This window comes from Scyliorhinus torazame, chromosome 3 (genome assembly GCF_047496885.1).
Source record: "Scyliorhinus torazame isolate Kashiwa2021f chromosome 3, sScyTor2.1, whole genome shotgun sequence".
Lineage (NCBI taxonomy): Eukaryota > Metazoa > Chordata > Chondrichthyes > Carcharhiniformes > Scyliorhinidae > Scyliorhinus > Scyliorhinus torazame.
Window position 1 is genome coordinate 359,276,690 of NC_092709.1, and position 16,380 is coordinate 359,293,069.

A 16,380-nucleotide genomic window follows, 5' to 3' on the forward strand; every position below is an offset into this window, starting at 1 on the left:
TCTCTCTCTCTGCGTCTCTCTCTCTGCGTCTCTCACTCTGCGTCTCTCACTCTGCGTCTCTCTCTCTGCGTCTCTCTCTCTGCGTCTCTCACTCTGCGTCTCTCTCTCTGCGCCTCTCTCTCTCGCTCTGCGTCTCTCTCTCTGCGTCTCTCACTCTGCGTCTCTCTCTCTGCGTCTCTCTCTCTGCGTCTCTCACTCTGCGTCTCTCTCTCTGCGTCTCTCTCTCTGCGTCTCTCTCTCTGCGTCTCTCTCTCTGCGTCTCTCTCTCTGCGTCTCTCTCTCTGCGTCTCTCACTCTGCGTCTCTCACTCTGCGTCTCTCTCTCTGCGTCTCTCTCTCTGCGTCTCTCTCTCTGCGTCTCTCACTCTGCGTCTCTCTCTCTGCGTCTCTCTCTCTGCGTCTCTCTCTCTGCGTCTCTCTCTCTGCGTCTCTCACTCTGCGTCTCTCTCTCTGCGTCTCTCTCTCTGCGTCTCTCTCTCTGCGTCTCTCACTCTGCGTCTCTCTCTCTGCGTCTCTCACTCTGCGTCTCTCACTCTGCGTCTCTCACTCTGCGTCTCTCTCTCTGCGTCTCTCTCTCTGCGTCTCTCACTCTGCGTCTCTCTCTCTGCGTCTCTCACTCTGCGTCTCTCTCTCTGCGTCTCTCTCTCTGCGTCTCTCACTCTGCGTCTCTGACTGTGTGTCTCTTACTCTGCGTCTCTCACTCTGCGTCTCTCGCTCTGCGTCTCTCACTCTGCGTCTCTCTCTCTGCGTCTCTCTCTCTGCGTCTCTCTCTCTGCGTCTCTCTCTCTGCGTCTCTCACTCTGCGTCTCCCTCTCTGCGTCTCTCTCTCTGCGTCTCTCTCTCTGCGTCTCTCTCTCTGCGTCTCTCACTCTGCGTCTCTCACTCTGCGTCTCTGACTGTGTGTCTCTTACTCTGCGTCTCTCACTCTGCGTCTCTCGCTCTGCGTCTCTCACTCTGCGTCTCTGACTGTGTGTCTCTCTCTCTGCGTCTCTCTCTCTGCGTCTCTCTCTCTCGCTCTGCGTCTCTCTCTCTGCGTCTCTCACTCTGCGTCTCTCACTCTGCGTCTCTCGCTCTGCGTCTCTCACTCTGCGTCTCTGACTGTGTGTCTCTTACTCTGCGTCTCTCTCTCTGCGTCTCTCTCTCTGCGTCTCTCACTCTGCGTCTCTCTCTCTGCGTCTCTCTCTCTGCGTCTCTCTCTCTGCGTCTCTCACTCTGCGTCTCTCTCTCTGCGTCTCTCGCTCTGCGTCTCTCACTCTGCGTCTCTCACTCTGCGTCTCTCTCTCTGCGTCTCTCTCTCTGCGTCTCTCGCTCTGCGTCTCTCGCTCTGCGTCTCTCACTCTGCGTCTCTCACTCTGCGTCTCTCTCTCTGCGTCTCTCTCTCTGCGTCTCTCACTCTGCGTCTCTCACTCTGCGTCTCTCTCTCTGCGTCTCTCTCTCTGCGTCTCTCACTCTGCGTCTCTCGCTCTGCGTCTCTCACTCTGCGTCTCTCTCTGCGTCTCTCTCTCTGCGTCTCTCTCTCTGCGTCTCTCTCTCTGCGTCTCTCTCTCTGCGTCTCTCTCTCTGCGTCTCTCTCTCTGCGTCTCTCACTCTGCGTCTCTCTCTCTGCGTCTCTCGCTCTGCGTCTCTCACTCTGCGTCTCTCACTCTGCGTCTCTCTCTCTGCGTCTCTCTCTCTGCGTCTCTCTCTCTGCGTCTCTCACTCTGCGTCTCTCTCTCTGCGTCTCTCTCTCTGCGTCTCTCACTCTGCGTCTCTCGCTCTGCGTCTCTCACTCTGCGTCTCTCTCTCTGCGTCTCTCTCTCTGCGTCTCTCACTCTGCGTCTCTCTCTCTGCGTCTCTCTCTCTGCGTCTCTCTCTCTGCGTCTCTCACTCTGCGTCTCTCGCTCTGCGTCTCTCACTCTGCGTCTCTCACTCTGCGTCTCTCTCTCTGCGTCTCTCGCTCTGCGTCTCTCACTCTGCGTCTCTCACTCTGCGTCTCTCACTCTGCGTCTCTCTCTCTGCGTCTCTCACTCTGCGTCTCTCACTCTGCGTCTCTCTCTCTGCGTCTCTCACTCTGCGTCTCTCTCTCTGCGTCTCTCTCTCTGCGTCTCTCGCTCTGCGTCTCTCGCTCTGCGTCTCTCGCTCTGCGTCTCTCACTCTGCGTCTCTCACTCTGCGTCTCTCTCTCTGCGTCTCTCACTCTGCGTCTCTCACTCTGCGTCTCTCTCTCTGCGTCTCTCTCTCTGCGTCTCTCTCTCTGCGTCTCTCACTCTGCGTCTCTCGCTCTGCGTCTCTCACTCTGCGTCTCTCTCTCTGCGTCTCTCTCTCTGCGTCTCTCACTCTGCGTCTCTCTCTCTGCGTCTCTCTCTCTGCGTCTCTCTCTCTGCGTCTCTCACTCTGCGTCTCTCGCTCTGCGTCTCTCACTCTGCGTCTCTCACTCTGCGTCTCTCTCTCTGCGTCTCTCGCTCTGCGTCTCTCACTCTGCGTCTCTCACTCTGCGTCTCTCACTCTGCGTCTCTCTCTCTGCGTCTCTCACTCTGCGTCTCTCACTCTGCGTCTCTCTCTCTGCGTCTCTCACTCTGCGTCTCTCTCTCTGCGTCTCTCTCTCTGCGTCTCTCGCTCTGCGTCTCTCGCTCTGCGTCTCTCGCTCTGCGTCTCTCACTCTGCGTCTCTCACTCTGCGTCTCTCTCTCTGCGTCTCTCACTCTGCGTCTCTCACTCTGCGTCTCTCTCTCTGCGTCTCTCTCTCTGCGTCTCTCACTCTGCGTCTCTCTCTCTGCGTCTCTCACTCTGCGTCTCTCTCTCTGCGTCTCTCACTCTGCGTCTCTCGCGCTGCGTCTCTCTCTCTGCGTCTCTCTCTCTGCGTCTCACTCTCTGCGTCTCTCGCTCTGCGTCTCTCTCTCTGCGTCTCTCTCTCTGCGTCTCTCTCTCTGCGTCTCTCTCTCTGCGTCTCTCTCTCTGCGTCTCTCTCACTCTGCGTCTCTCTCTCTGCGTCTCTCTCTCTGCGTCTCTCACTCTGCGTCTCTCACTCTGCGTCTCTCTCTCTGCGTCTCTCTCTCTGCGTCTCTCTCTCTGCGTCTCTCTCTCTGCGTCTCTCGCTCTGCGTCTCTCACTCTGCGTCTCTCACTCTGCGTCTCTCTCTCTGTGTCTCTTACTCTGTGCCTCCCGCCCGCTCTCTCTAATTGTCTCTGGTTGCTTCGCACCTCCCCAGATCCGAACAGGCTCTTTGACCGGAACAAGCGAGTGAAGAGTCCGGATGATTTCGATTTCAAGCACCACAACTATCAGGATCTGAGACGGGTAAGAACTGTGACCTATCCAGCACGGCTGCTCCAGCACGGCTGCTCCGGGACGGCTCCCCCGGCACGGCTCCCCCGGCACGGCTGCTCCGGGACGGCTGCTCCGGGACGGCTGCTCCGGGACGGCTGCTCCGGGACGGCTGCTCCGGGACGGCTGCCCCGGTACGGCTGCTCCGGCTCCCCCGGGACGGCTGCTCCGGGACGGCTGCTCCGGGACGGCTCCCCCGGGACGGCTGCTCCGGGACGGCTCTCCCGGGACGGCTGCTCCGGGACGGCTGCTCCGGGACGGCTCCCCCGGGACGGCTGCTCCGGGACGGCTGCTCCAGCTCCCCCGGCACGGCTGCTCCGGGACGGCTGCTCCGGGACGGCTGCTCCGAGACGGCTGCTCCGGGACGGCTGCTCCGGGACGGCTGCTCCGGCTCCCCGGCACGGCTGCTCCGGGACGGCTGCTCCGGGACGGCTGCTCCGGCTCCCCCGGCACGGCTGCTCCGGGACGGCTGCTCCGGGACGGCTGCTCCGAGACGGCTGCTCCGGGACGGCTGCTCCGGGACGGCTGCTCCGGCTCCCCGGCACGGCTGCTCCGGGACGGCTGCTCCGGGACGGCTGCTCCGGGACGGCTGCTCCGGGACGGCTGCTCCGGCTCCCCCGGCACGGCTGCTCCGGGACGGCTGCTCCGGGACGGCTGCTCCGGGACGGCTGCTCCGGGACGGCTGCTCCGGGACGGCTGCTCCGGCTCCCCCGGCACGGCTGCTCCGGGACGGCTGCTCCGGGACGGCTGCTCCGGCTGCTCCGGGACGGCTGCTCCGAGACGGCTGCTCCGAGACGGCTGCTCCGGGACGGCTGCTCCGGGACGGCTGCTCCGGGACGGCTGCTCCGGGACGGCTGCTCCGGCTGCTCCGGGACGGCTGCTCCGGCTCCCCCGGCATGGCTGCTCCGGGACGGCTGCTCCGGCTGCTCCGAGACGGCTGCTCCGAGACGGCTGCTCCGGGACGGCTGCTCCGGGACGGCTGCTCCGGGACAGCTGCTCCGGCTCCCCCGGCACGGCTGCTCCGGCACGGCTGCTCCGGCACGGCTGCTCCGGCACGGCTGCTCCGGGACGGCTGCTCCGGGACGGCTGCTCCGGGACGGCTGCTCCAGCACGGCTGCTCCGGGACGGCTGCTCCGGCTCCCCCGGCACGGCTGCTCCGGGACGGCTGCTCCGGGACGGCTGCTCCGGGACGGCTGCTCCGGCTGCCCCGGCACGGCTGCTCCGGGACGGCTGCTCCGGGACGGCTGCTCCGGCTCCCCCGGCACGGCTGCCCCGGCACGGCTGCTCCGGGACGGCTGCTCCGGCTCCCCCGGGACGGCTGCCCCGGTACGGCTGCTCCAGCTCCCCCGACACGGCTCCCCCGAGACGGCTGCTTCGGGACGGCTGCTCCGGCTCCCCGGCACGGCTGCTCCGGGACGGCTGCCCCGGGACGGCTGCTCCGGGACGGCTGCTCCGAGACGTCTGCTCCGGCTGCTCTGGGATGGATGCTCCGGGACGGCTGCTCCGAGACGGCTGCTCCGAGACGTCTGCTCCGGCTGCTCCGGGACGGCTGCTCCGGGACGGCTGCTCCGGGACGGCTGCTCCGGGACGGCTCCCCCGGCACGGCTGCTCCGGGACGGCTGCTCCGAGACGTCTGCTCCGGCTGCTCTGGGACGGATGCTCCGGGACGGCTGCTCCGAGACGGCTGCTCCGAGACGTCTGCTTCGGCTCCCCCGGCACGGCTGCTCCGGGACGGCTGCTCCGGCCGCTCCGGGACGGCTGCTCCGAGACGGCTTCTCCGAGACGGCTGCTCCGGGACGGCTGCTCCGGGACGGCTGCTCCGGGACGGCTGCTCCGGGGCGGCTGCTCCGGGGCGGCTGCTCCGGGACGGCTGCTTCAGCTCCCCCGGCACGGCTGCTCCGGGACGGCTGCTCCGGGACGGCTGCTTCGGCTCCCCCGGCACGGCTGCTCCGGGACGGCTGCTCCGGCCGCTCCGGGACGGCTGCTCCGAGACGGCTTCTCCGAGACGGCTGCTCCGGGACGGCTGGCCCGGGACAGCTGCTCCGGCTGCTCCGAGACGGCTGCTCCGGGACGGCTGCTCCGGGACGGCTGCTCCGGGACGGCTGCTCCGGGACGGCTGCTCCGGCTGCTCCGGGACGGCTGCTCCGGCTGCTCCGGGACGGCTGCTCCGGGACGGCTGCTCCGGGACGGCTGCTCCGGCTGCTCCGGGACAGCTGCTCCGGCTGCTCCGGGACGGCTGCTCCGGGACGGCTGCTCCGGGACGGCTGCTCCGGGACGGCTGCTCCGGGACGGCTGCTCCGGCTGCTCCGGGACGGCTGCTCCGGGATGGCTGCACCGGCACGGCTGCTCCGGCACGGCTGCTCCGGCTGCTCCGGCTGCTCCGAGACGGCTGCTCCGAGACGGCTGCTCCGAGACGGCTGCTCCGGGACGGCTGCTCCGGCACGGCTGCTCCGGCTGCCCCGGGAACCTTCCCTGCACTCTCTCCAAAGCTTCCAATAATTCTGATAATGTGGTGACCAGAGCTGCAATACTCCAAATGCGGCCTAACCAGGGTTTTATACACTGCTACAGGATTTCCCAACGCCTGTACTCAATGCCCCGGCTGATGAAGACAAGCGAGCCGCCTGCCGCCTTAATCACCTTGCCCACCTGCGCTGCCACTTTTAGGGAACTGCTCGCCCAGATCCCTCTGTGTGTTAATGTTCCCAAGGATTCTGCCCTTTACAGTATAGTTCATACCTAGATTTGATCCTCCAAATTGCATCACCTCACATTTGTCCGGATTAAACTCCATCTGCCATTTCTGTGCCCAAGTCTCCAGTCTATCTGTATCCGGTTGTATCCTCCGACAGTCCTCAGCACTATCAGCAACTCCGCCAATCTTTGTGTCGTCTGCAAACTTACTAATCAGACCAGTTACATTTTCCTCCAAATCATTTATATATACTACAAACAGCAGAGGTCCCAGCACTGATCCCTGTGGAACACCACTAGCTACAGATCTCCATTCGGAAAAACACCCTTCCACCGCTCTCTCTGTCTGCTATAACAGCCAGTTCTGTATCCATCTGGCCAGCTCACCCTGAATCCCAGGTGATTTTAGTTTTAGTATCAGTCTGCCATGTGGGATATATCCTGTCCCTCAGTATCTTTTCAAAAAGCTTTTTGCATCACTGATGTCAGGCTCTTCGGCCTATAATTTGCTGGATTATCCCTGCTTCCTTTCAACAGGGGAATAACATTGGCACTTCTCCTGTGGTCAAAGAGGATGTGAAGATATCTGTTACGGCCCCAGTTATTTCTCCCTTTGTGTCCGCAGTGACCTGGGATAGATCCCTTCCGGCCCCGGGACTTGTCCACCTAAATACAATTTAGAATACGCAACACTTCCTCCTTCGATATATTGACATTATCCAGAGCATTCACACACCCATCCCTGACCTCCACATCCGTCATGTCCTTCCCCCTGGTGAATACCGATACAAAGTGCTCTAAGGATTTCACCCACTTCCTGTGGTTCCCCGCATAACTTCCCTCCATTGTCCTCGAGTCGGCCCACTCTTTCTCTTGCTACCGTCTTGCTCCTAATATATACATAAAAGCCTTGGGATTCTCCTTGGCCTTGTTTGCTGAAGACATTTCATGGCCCCTTTTAGCCCGCCTCATTCCACGTTTAAATTCCTTCCTACATTCGCTGTACTCAAGGGCTTTGTCAGTTTTTAGATGCCTGGATCTATCGCACGCTTCCTTTTTCCTTTTGACTAAGGTTACAATTTCCCTCGTCATCCATGATTCCCGAATCCTGCCATTTCTATCCTTCATTTTTGCCGGGACATGCCTGTCCTGTACTTCAATCAACTGGTCTTTAAAAGCCTCCCACATGTCAGACGTGGATTTGACCTCCAATAGCCGCTCCCAATCCACATTCCCCAGTTCCTGTCTAATTTGGATGTCATTGGCCCGTGGCCAATTCAGCTCCCTCACTCGCGGGCCACTCCTGTCCTTGTGCATGACTACCCGGAATCTTATGGAATTCTGGTCGCTCAGACCGAAATGCTCCCCCACTGAAACATCAATCACCCGGCCTGGCCCATTCCCCAACACCGAGTCGAGTGTGGCCCCTCCCTGGCTGGATTGCCAACATACTGGATCAGAAAGGCCTCCTGGACACATCGAACAAATTGCTCTCCGTCCGAGCCCCCGGCTGTGAGGGATTCCCAGTCAGTATGGGGGGAGTTAAAGTCGCCCATCACAACTACCCTGCTTTTTTCACACCTTGTCAGTATCTGACTATACAATGTTCCTCTGCCTCCTGCGGGCTGCTGGGAGGTCCCAACACTCCCAACATTGTGATTTCACCCTTCTTATTCCTGAGCTCCACCCATAATGCCTCACTACAAGCTCCCTCCAATGTGTCCTCCCTCAACACAGCTGTGATCTGCTCCCTGATCAGCAATCCCACCTCTTTTATTTCCCCTTCTGTCCCGTCTAAAACACCGATATCCCGGATGTTAAGCTGCCAATCCTGTTCCTCCTTTAACCATGTCTCTGTAATTGCAATCACATCATCGTTCCATGCAGTAATCCAGGCTGACAGTTTGTCTGTCTTACCTGTTATACTTCTTGCATTGAAGCAAACGCCCTCCAGACCTGCAATCCCGCTGAGGCCTGTGGCTTTCCTCAGTCTGCTCTTCCTCTGCGCTGTTTATCTCAGTCTCACTGTTTTCCCCAGTCTCTACACTTACTGGCCCGCTACTGGCCTGCTGTTCCGGTTCCCATCCCCCTGCCAAACTAGTTTAAACCCTCCCAAATAGCACTCGCAACCTCCCCCACCCCCCCAGGATATTGGTGCCCCTCCAGTTCAGGTGTAACCTGTCTTTCTTGTACAGGTCCCACCTTCCCCAGACAACATCCCAGTGATCCATGTATCTAAAGCCCTCCCTCCTACACCAGGCCTTTAGCCACGTGTTAACTGTACCATATCCCTGTTCCAAGCCTCACTAACACGTGGCACGTTGAGTAATCCAAGATTAATACCCGAGAGGTCCTGCTTTTTAGCTCCTGACCTAACTCCCCGAATTGTCTTTGCAGGAGCTCTTCCCTCTTCCTGCCTATGTCATGAGTCCCAATGTGTACAATGACATCTGTCTGTTTACCCTCCTGTTTCAGGATGCCCTGTAGCCGTTTAGAGACATCCAAGACCCCGGCACCAGGGAGGCAACACACCATCCTAGAGTCCCTTTTGCAGCCATAGAAATGCCCGTCTGTGCCCCTGACTATCGGGTCTCCTACTGCTATCCCTCACTTCGACTTACCCCACCCCTGCTCGACAGCAGAACCAGTTGTGGTGCCACAGGCCTGGCTGCTGCTGGTATCTCCCCTGAGAGGCTATTCCCCCCCTAACAGTATCTAAAACGGGATACCTGTTTGAGAGTGGAATAGCCGCAGGAGGCTCGTGCCTGACCTGCCTCTCCTGGCGGACACCTGTCTGAACCTGTGGTGTGAGGGGGGAGAGATATAAAAGAGACCAGAGGGGCACTGTTTTCACACAGAGGGTGGTGAGCATCTGGAACGGGCTGCCAGAGGCAGTGGTAGAGGCGGGTACAATTTTGTCCTTTAAAAGGCAGTTAGCTAGTTACATGGGCAGGGGGGGTATAGAGGGATATGGGACAAATGCGGGCAAGTGGGACTAGCTTAGTGATAGAAACTGGGCGGCATGGACAAGCCGGGCCGAAGGGCCTGTTTCTCTGCTGTAAACATCTTGGACTCTATGACCACCTCCCTGAGGCTAGTGTCTATCACACACTCTGCCCCCTGTATGTTCCACAATGTGTCCAGTTGCTGCTCCAACAGAACTCCGCAGTCTGTGAAGAGATGCAGCTCGTCACACTTCCCGCAGATATAGTCATCAGGGATGTCAGCAAGATCCCTGATCTCCCACGTCTGGCAGGAGGAGCATATCACTGCCCTAACTGCCATCTCTGCCCTTGTACACTTCAGAAAGATAGAAGAAACTTATCTTGCTTTTCATCCTTTTTTTTGGTTCAAGGTGGAGTGAGGGAGGGACAGACTAATGTATTATTTAACCGCTACATGTCACCAGTTCTTCAGCTACCATCTGTACAGTCAAGGTGACTGAGTTTACTTCTCCCAGAATCCTGTTCTTCCACCTCCGCTAGTCCATTCTCACTGTGTGGGGTCACCGTGTGGGGTCACTTACAGGCACCGTGGGGGGATCTGCTGCACAAGAGGGGATGGGAGGAATGGCAGGGCTATAGTGGTGGGGGATTCAATTGTTAGGGGACCAGATAGGCGGTACTGTGGCCGTCAACATGACTCCAGGATGGTGTGTTGCCTCCCTGGTGCCAGGGACCAGGATGTCACTGAACGGCTGCAGGGCATCCTGAAGGGGGAGGGTGATAAGGCAGAGGGCATGGTACATGTTGGTACTAATAGAACATAGAACATTACAGCGCAGTACAGGCCCTTCGGCCCTCGATGTTGTGCCGACCTGTGAAACCACTCTAAAGCCCATTTACACTGTTCCCTTATCGTCCATATGTCTATCCAATGACCATTTGAATACCCTAAGTGTTGGCGAGTCCACTACTGTTGCAGGCAGGGCATTCCACACCCTTACTACTCTCTGAGTAAATAACCTACCTCTGACATCTGTCTTATATCTATCTCCCCTCAATTTAAAGCTATGTCCCCTCGTGCTAGACATCACCATCCGAGGGAAAAGGCTCTCACTGTCCACCCTATCCAATCCTCTGATCATCTTGTATGCCTCAATTAAGTCACCTCTTAACCTTCTTCTCTCTAATGAAAACAGCTTCAAGTCCCAAAGCCTTTCCTCATAAGATCTTCCCTCCATACCAGGCAACATTCTGGTAAATCTCCTCTGCACCCTTTCCAATGCTTCCACATCCTTCCTATAATGCGGCGACCAGAATTGCACGCAATACTCCAAATGCGGCCGCACCAGAGTTTTGTACAGCTGCAACATGACCTCATGGTTCCGAAACTTAATCACTCTACCAATAAAAGCTAATACGCCTTCTTAACAACCCTCTCAACCTGGATGGCAACTTTCAGGGATCTATGTAGATGGTCACCGAGATCTCTCTGCTCACCCACACTGCCAAGAATCTTACCATTAGCCCAGTACTCTGTCTTCCTGTTATTCCTTCCAAAATGAATCACCTCACACTTTTCTGCATTAAACTCCATTTGCCACCTCTCAGCCCAGTGCTGCAGCTTATCTATGTCTCTCTGTAACTTGTAACATCCTTCCGCACTGTCCACAACTCCACTGACTTTAGTGTCATCTGCAAATTTACTCACCCATCCTTCTACGCCCTCCTCCAGGTCATTTATAAAAATGACAAACAGCAGTGGCCCCAAAACAGCTCCTTGTGGTACACCACTAGTAACTGGACTCCAGTCTGAATATTTCCCATCAACCACCACCCTTTGTCTTCTTCCAGCTAGCCAATTTCTGATCCAAACTGCTAAATCTCCCTGAATCCCATGCCTCCGTATTTTCTGCAGTAGCCTACCGTGGGGAACCTTATCAAACGCTTTACGGAAATCCATATACACCACATCAACTGACATAGGTAGAAAGAGGGATGAGGTTTTGCATCAAGAATTCAGGGAGTTGGGCAATAGACTAAAGGGCAGGAACTCTTGTGTTGTAATCTCTGGATTACTCCCAGTGCCACATGCTCGTGAGTACAGGAATGGGAGAATAGCGCAGATGAATGTGTGGCTTAAGAATCTGTGCAGGAGGGAGGGTTTTCGATTCCTGGACCACTGGGATGGTTTTGGGGGAAGGTGGGACCTGTACAAGTGGGATGGTCTACATCTAAACCAGAGCGGGACTAACGTCCTTGCTGGCGGGTTTGCTGATGCTGTTGGGAGGAGTTTAAACTAATTCGGCAGGGGGAGGGGACGCAGATTATTGGCAGAATAGGGACACAGTCTATCACAGAAAAACAATCAGGTCAGAGGGAATACAGCGGTAGTAAGTTTCAGGAGAGTAAGACCAGGGAATGGCCTCTACTTTAATGCCAGGAGTATTATGGGTAAAATGGATGGGTAAAAGGGCGAGGATTGACACGTGGAATTATGATATAGTAGCCATCACGGAGACGTGGTTGAGGAAGGGGCAGGATTGGCAGCTCAACGCCCCGGGTTATAGAATCTTCAGGAGGGACAGGGGAGGGGGTAAAAGAGGGGGAGACATTGCATTGGTAGTTAAGGAGTCAGCTACTGCAGTAAGGATGAGGGGGCTTCGGGAGACGCTTTGTGGGTAGAGCTTAAGGAGATCCATATTGCTGGGTGTTTATTATAGACCCCACAGTTAGGCAGCGGCAAATTCAGGAGCAAATATGTGCGCAATTTGCAGAAGTGTGTAAAAATAATAATAGGGTCATTATTGTGGGTGATTTCAACTTTCCCAATGTTAACTGGGATAGCCATCATGTTCAGGGTTGGAGCAGAGTTTGTGAAATGTGCACATGACAACTTTTTAGCTCAACATGTGGAGGGACCAACAAGGGACAGTGCAGTGCTGGACCTAATTCTGGGGAATGAAGCCGGACACGTGATTGATGTGATGGTGGGGGGAGCCTTTTGGTGATAGCGACCATAACATGGTGCAATCTAAATTTGTTCTGGACAAAGAAATAGACAAATTGCAGAAAAAGGTCTTGGATTGGGGGAGAGCAGACTTCAGTAAAATACAGCAGGATCTGGCCAAGGTGGATTGGAACAAGTTCCTGTGCGGAGATCTACAGAAGAGCAGGGGGGGGGTTCAAAGAGGAAATGGGAAGGGTACAGGCCCAACATGTTCCCTATCGGGTAATAGGAAGCAGTAACAAGCCCAGGGAACCATGGATGAGCAGAGATATTCAGGATACAATGAGAAGGAAGAGAGAGGCTTTTAGTAAGTACACGGGGAGCAAATCAACAGAGGCATTAGTGGCGGACAGAAAGTCCAGGATGGAGTTTAAGAAAGCAATTAGGAGAGCAAAGAGGGGATATGAGAATGCTCTGGCCGGTGAAAGTAGGGAAAATCCCAAGATATTCGAAATGTATTTCAATGGGAAGAGGATAACTAGGGAAAAATTAGGGCCCATTAGGGACCAAGGAGGGAATCTGTGGGTGCAGCCAGAGAACATTGGGAGGGTGTGAAATGAATATTTCACATCTGCACCCAAGCTAATGAGGAGGTAGATCTGGAACTCTGGGAGAAAGACTGTGATGTTATTGAGCAAGTTGGCATCGGTCGGGACAAGGTATTGGAGATGTTGACAGGCTTCAAAGTGGCCAAATCTCCAGGTCCGGGTGAATTGTGTCCCAGGATGCTGTGGGAGGCAAGGGAGGAGATTGCAGAGGCCCTGATCCAAATTTTTCATTCCTCTCTGGAATTAATTCCTCACTGGGGAGGGGCCAGGGAACTGTGAATGTGGTCCCACTATTTAAGAAAGGTTGTGGGGATAAGCCAGGGAACTGTGAATGTGGCCCCACTATTTAAGAAAGGTTGTAGGGATAAGCCAGGGAACTGTGAATGTGGCCCCACTATTTAAGAAAGGCTGTGGGGATAAACCAGGGAACTGTGAATGTGGCCCCACTATTTAAGAAAGGATGTAGGGATAAGCCAGGGAACTGTGAATGTGGTCCCACTATTTAAGAAAGGCTGTGGGGATAAACCAGGGAACTGTGAATGTGGCCCCACTATTTAAGAAAGGCTGTAGGGATAAGCCAGGGAACTGTGAATGTGGTCCCACTATTTAAGAAAGGCTGTGGGGATCAACCAGGGAACTGTGAATGTGGTCCCACTATTTAAGAAAGGCTGTGGGAATAAGCCAGGGAACTGTGAATGTGGTCCCACTATTTAAGAAAGGCTGTAGGGATAAGCCAGGGAACTGTGAATGTGGTCCCACTATTTAAGAAAGGCTGTGGGGATAAGCCAGGAAACTGTGAATGTGGTCCCACTATTTAAGAAAGGCTGTAGGGATAAGCCAGGGAACTGTGAATGTGGTCCCACTATTTAAGAAAGGTTGTGGGGATAAGCCAGAGAACTGTGAATGTGGCCCCACTATTTAAGAAAGGCTGTGGGGATAAACCAGGGAACTGTGAATGTGGCCCCACTATTTAAGAAAGGCTGTAGGGATAAGCCAGGGAACTGTGAATGTGGTCCCACTATTTAAGAAAGGCTGTGGGGATAAACCAGGGAACTGTGAATGTGGCCCCACTATTTAAGAAAGGCTGTAGGGATAAGCCAGGGAACTGTGAATGTGGTCCCACTATTTAAGAAAGGCTGTGGGGATCAACCAGGGAACTGTGAATGTGGTCCCACTATTTAAGAAAGGCTGTGGGAATAAGCCAGGGAACTGTGAATGTGGTCCCACTATTTAAGAAAGGCTGTAGGGATAAGCCAGGGAACTGTGAATGTGGTCCCACTATTTAAGAAAGGCTGTGGGGATAAGCCAGGAAACTGTGAATGTGGTCCCACTATTTAAGAAAGGCTGTGGGAATAAGCCAGGGAACTGTGAATGTGGCCCCACTATTTAAGAAAGGTTGTGGGGATAAGCCAGGGAACTGTGAATGTGGTCCCACTATTTAAGAAAGGCTGTAGGGATAAGCCAGGGAACTGTGAATGTGGTCCCACTATTTAAGAAAGGCTGTGGGGATAAGCCAGGGAACTGTGAATGTGGTCCCACTATTTAAGAAAGGCTGTAGGGATAAGCCAGAGAACTGTGAATGTGGCCCCACTATTTAAGAAAGGTTGTGGGGATAAGCCAGGGAACTGTGAATGTGGTCCCACTATTTAAGAAAGGCTGTGGGGATAAGCCAGGGAACTGTGAATGTGGTCCCACTATTTAAGAAAGGCTGTGGGGATAAGCCAGAGAACTGTGAATGTGGCCCCACTATTTAAGAAAGGTTGTGGGGAAAAGCCAGGGAACTGTGAATGTGGTCCCACTATTTAAGAAAGGCTGTGGGGATAAGCCAGGGAACTGTGAATGTGGCCCCACTATTTAAGAAAGGCTGTAGGGATAAGCCAGGGAACTGTGAATGTGGCCCCACTATTTAAGAAAGGCTGTAGGGATAAGCCAGGGAACTGTGAATGTGGTCCCACTATTTAAGAAAGGCTGTAGGGATAAGCCAGAGAACTGTGAATGTGGCCCCACTATTTAAGAAAGGTTGTGGGGATAAGCCAGGGAACTGTGAATGTGGTCCCACTATTTAAGAAAGGTTGTGGGGAAAAGCCAGGGAACTGTGAATGTGGTCCCACTATTTAAGAAAGGCTGTGGGGATAAGCCAGGGAACTGTGAATGTGGTCCCACTATTTAAGAAAGGCTGTGGGGATAAGCCAGGGAACTGTGAATGTGGCCCCACTATTTAAGAAAGGCTGTGGGGGTAAGCCAGGGAACTGTGAATGTGGTCCCACTATTTAAGAAAGGCTGTAGGGATAAGCCAGGGAACTGTGAATGTGGTCCCACTATTTAAGAAAGGTTGTGGGGATAAGCCAGGGAACTGTGAATGTGGTCCCACTATTTAAGAAAGGCTGTGGGGATAAGCCAGGGAACTGTGAATGTGGTCCCACTATTTAAGAAAGGCTGTAGGGATAAGCCAGGGAACTGTGAATGTGGTCCCACTATTTAAGAAAGGCTGTGGGGATAAGCCAGGGAACTGTGAATGTGGTCCCACTATTTAAGAAAGGCTGTGGGGATAAGCCAGGGAACTGTGAATGTGGTCCCACTATTTAAGAAATGTTGTGGGGATAAGCCAGGGAACTGTGAATGTGGCCCCACTATTTAAGAAAGGCTGTAGGGATAAGCCAGGGAACTGTGAATGTGGTCCCACTATTTAAGAAAGGCTGCGGGGATAAGCCAGGGAACTGTGAATGTGGTCCCACTATTTAAGAAAGGCTGTGGGGATAAGCCAGGGAACTGTGAATGTGGTCCCACTATTTAAGAAAGGTTGTGGGGATAAGCCAGGGAACTGTGAATGTGGCCCCACTATTTAAGAAAGGTTGTAGGGATAAGCCAGGGAACTGTGAATGTGGTCCCACTATTTAAGAAAGGCTGTGGGGATAAGCCAGGGAACTGTGAATGTGGTCCCACTATTTAAGAAAGGCTGTGGGGATAAGCCAGGGAACTGTGAATGTGCCCCCACTATTTAAGAAAGGCTGCGGGGATAAGCCAGGGAACTGTGAATGTGGTCCCACTATTTAAGAAAGGCTGTGGGGATAAGCGAGGGAACTGTGAATGTGGTCCCACTATTTAAGAAAGGCTGTAGGGATAAGCCAGGGAACTGTGAATGTGGTCCCACTATTTAAGAATGGCTGTAGGGATAAGCCAGGGAACTGTGAATGTGGTCCCACTATTTAAGAAAGGCTGTAGGGATAAGCCAGGGAACTGTGAATGTGGTCCCACTATTTAAGAAAGGCTGTAGGGATAAGCCAGGGAACTGTGAATGTGGTCCCACTATTTAAGAAAGGCTGTGGGGATAAGCCAGGGAACTGAGAATGTGGTCCCACTATTTAAGAAAGGCTGTGGGAATAAGCCAGGGAACTGTGAATGTGGCCCCACTATTTAAGAAAGGCTGTAGGGATAAGCCAGAGAACTGTGAATGTGGTCCCACTATTTAAGAAAGGCTGTGGGAAAGAGCCAGAGAACTGTGAATGTGGTCCCACTATTTAAGAAAGGCTGTAGGGATAAGCCAGGGAACTGTGAATGTGGTCCCACTATTTAAGAAAGGCTGTAGGGATAAGCCAGAGAACTGTGAATGTGGTCCCACTATTTAAGAAAGGTTGTGGGGATAAGCCAGGGAACTGTGAATGTGGTCCCACTATTTAAGAAAGGCTGTGGGGATAAGCCAGGGAACTGAGAATGTGGTCCCACTATTTAAGAAAGGCTGTAGGGATAAGCCAGGGAACTGTGAATGTGGCCCCACTATTTAAGAAAGGCTGTAGGGATAAGCCAGGGAACTGTGAATGTGGTCCCACTATTTAAGAAATGTTGTGGGGATAAGCCAGGGAACTGTGAATGTGGTCCCACTATTTAA

The 16,380-nt window shown here is 54.7% G+C and overlaps 1 protein-coding gene across 1 annotated transcript in view; it reads left to right on the top strand.

Moving 5' to 3' along the window:
- The first annotated feature begins 3,186 nt into the window (after positions 1-3,186).
- LOC140409440 (probable carboxypeptidase X1) overlaps positions 3,187-16,380 on the top strand; it is a 154,166-nt gene continuing 140,972 nt past the window's right edge. The window contains exon 1 of the mRNA XM_072497873.1: positions 3,187-3,273. The gene's annotated coding sequence lies outside the window, so the exon portion shown is untranslated. The remainder of the gene's footprint in view (positions 3,274-16,380) is intronic.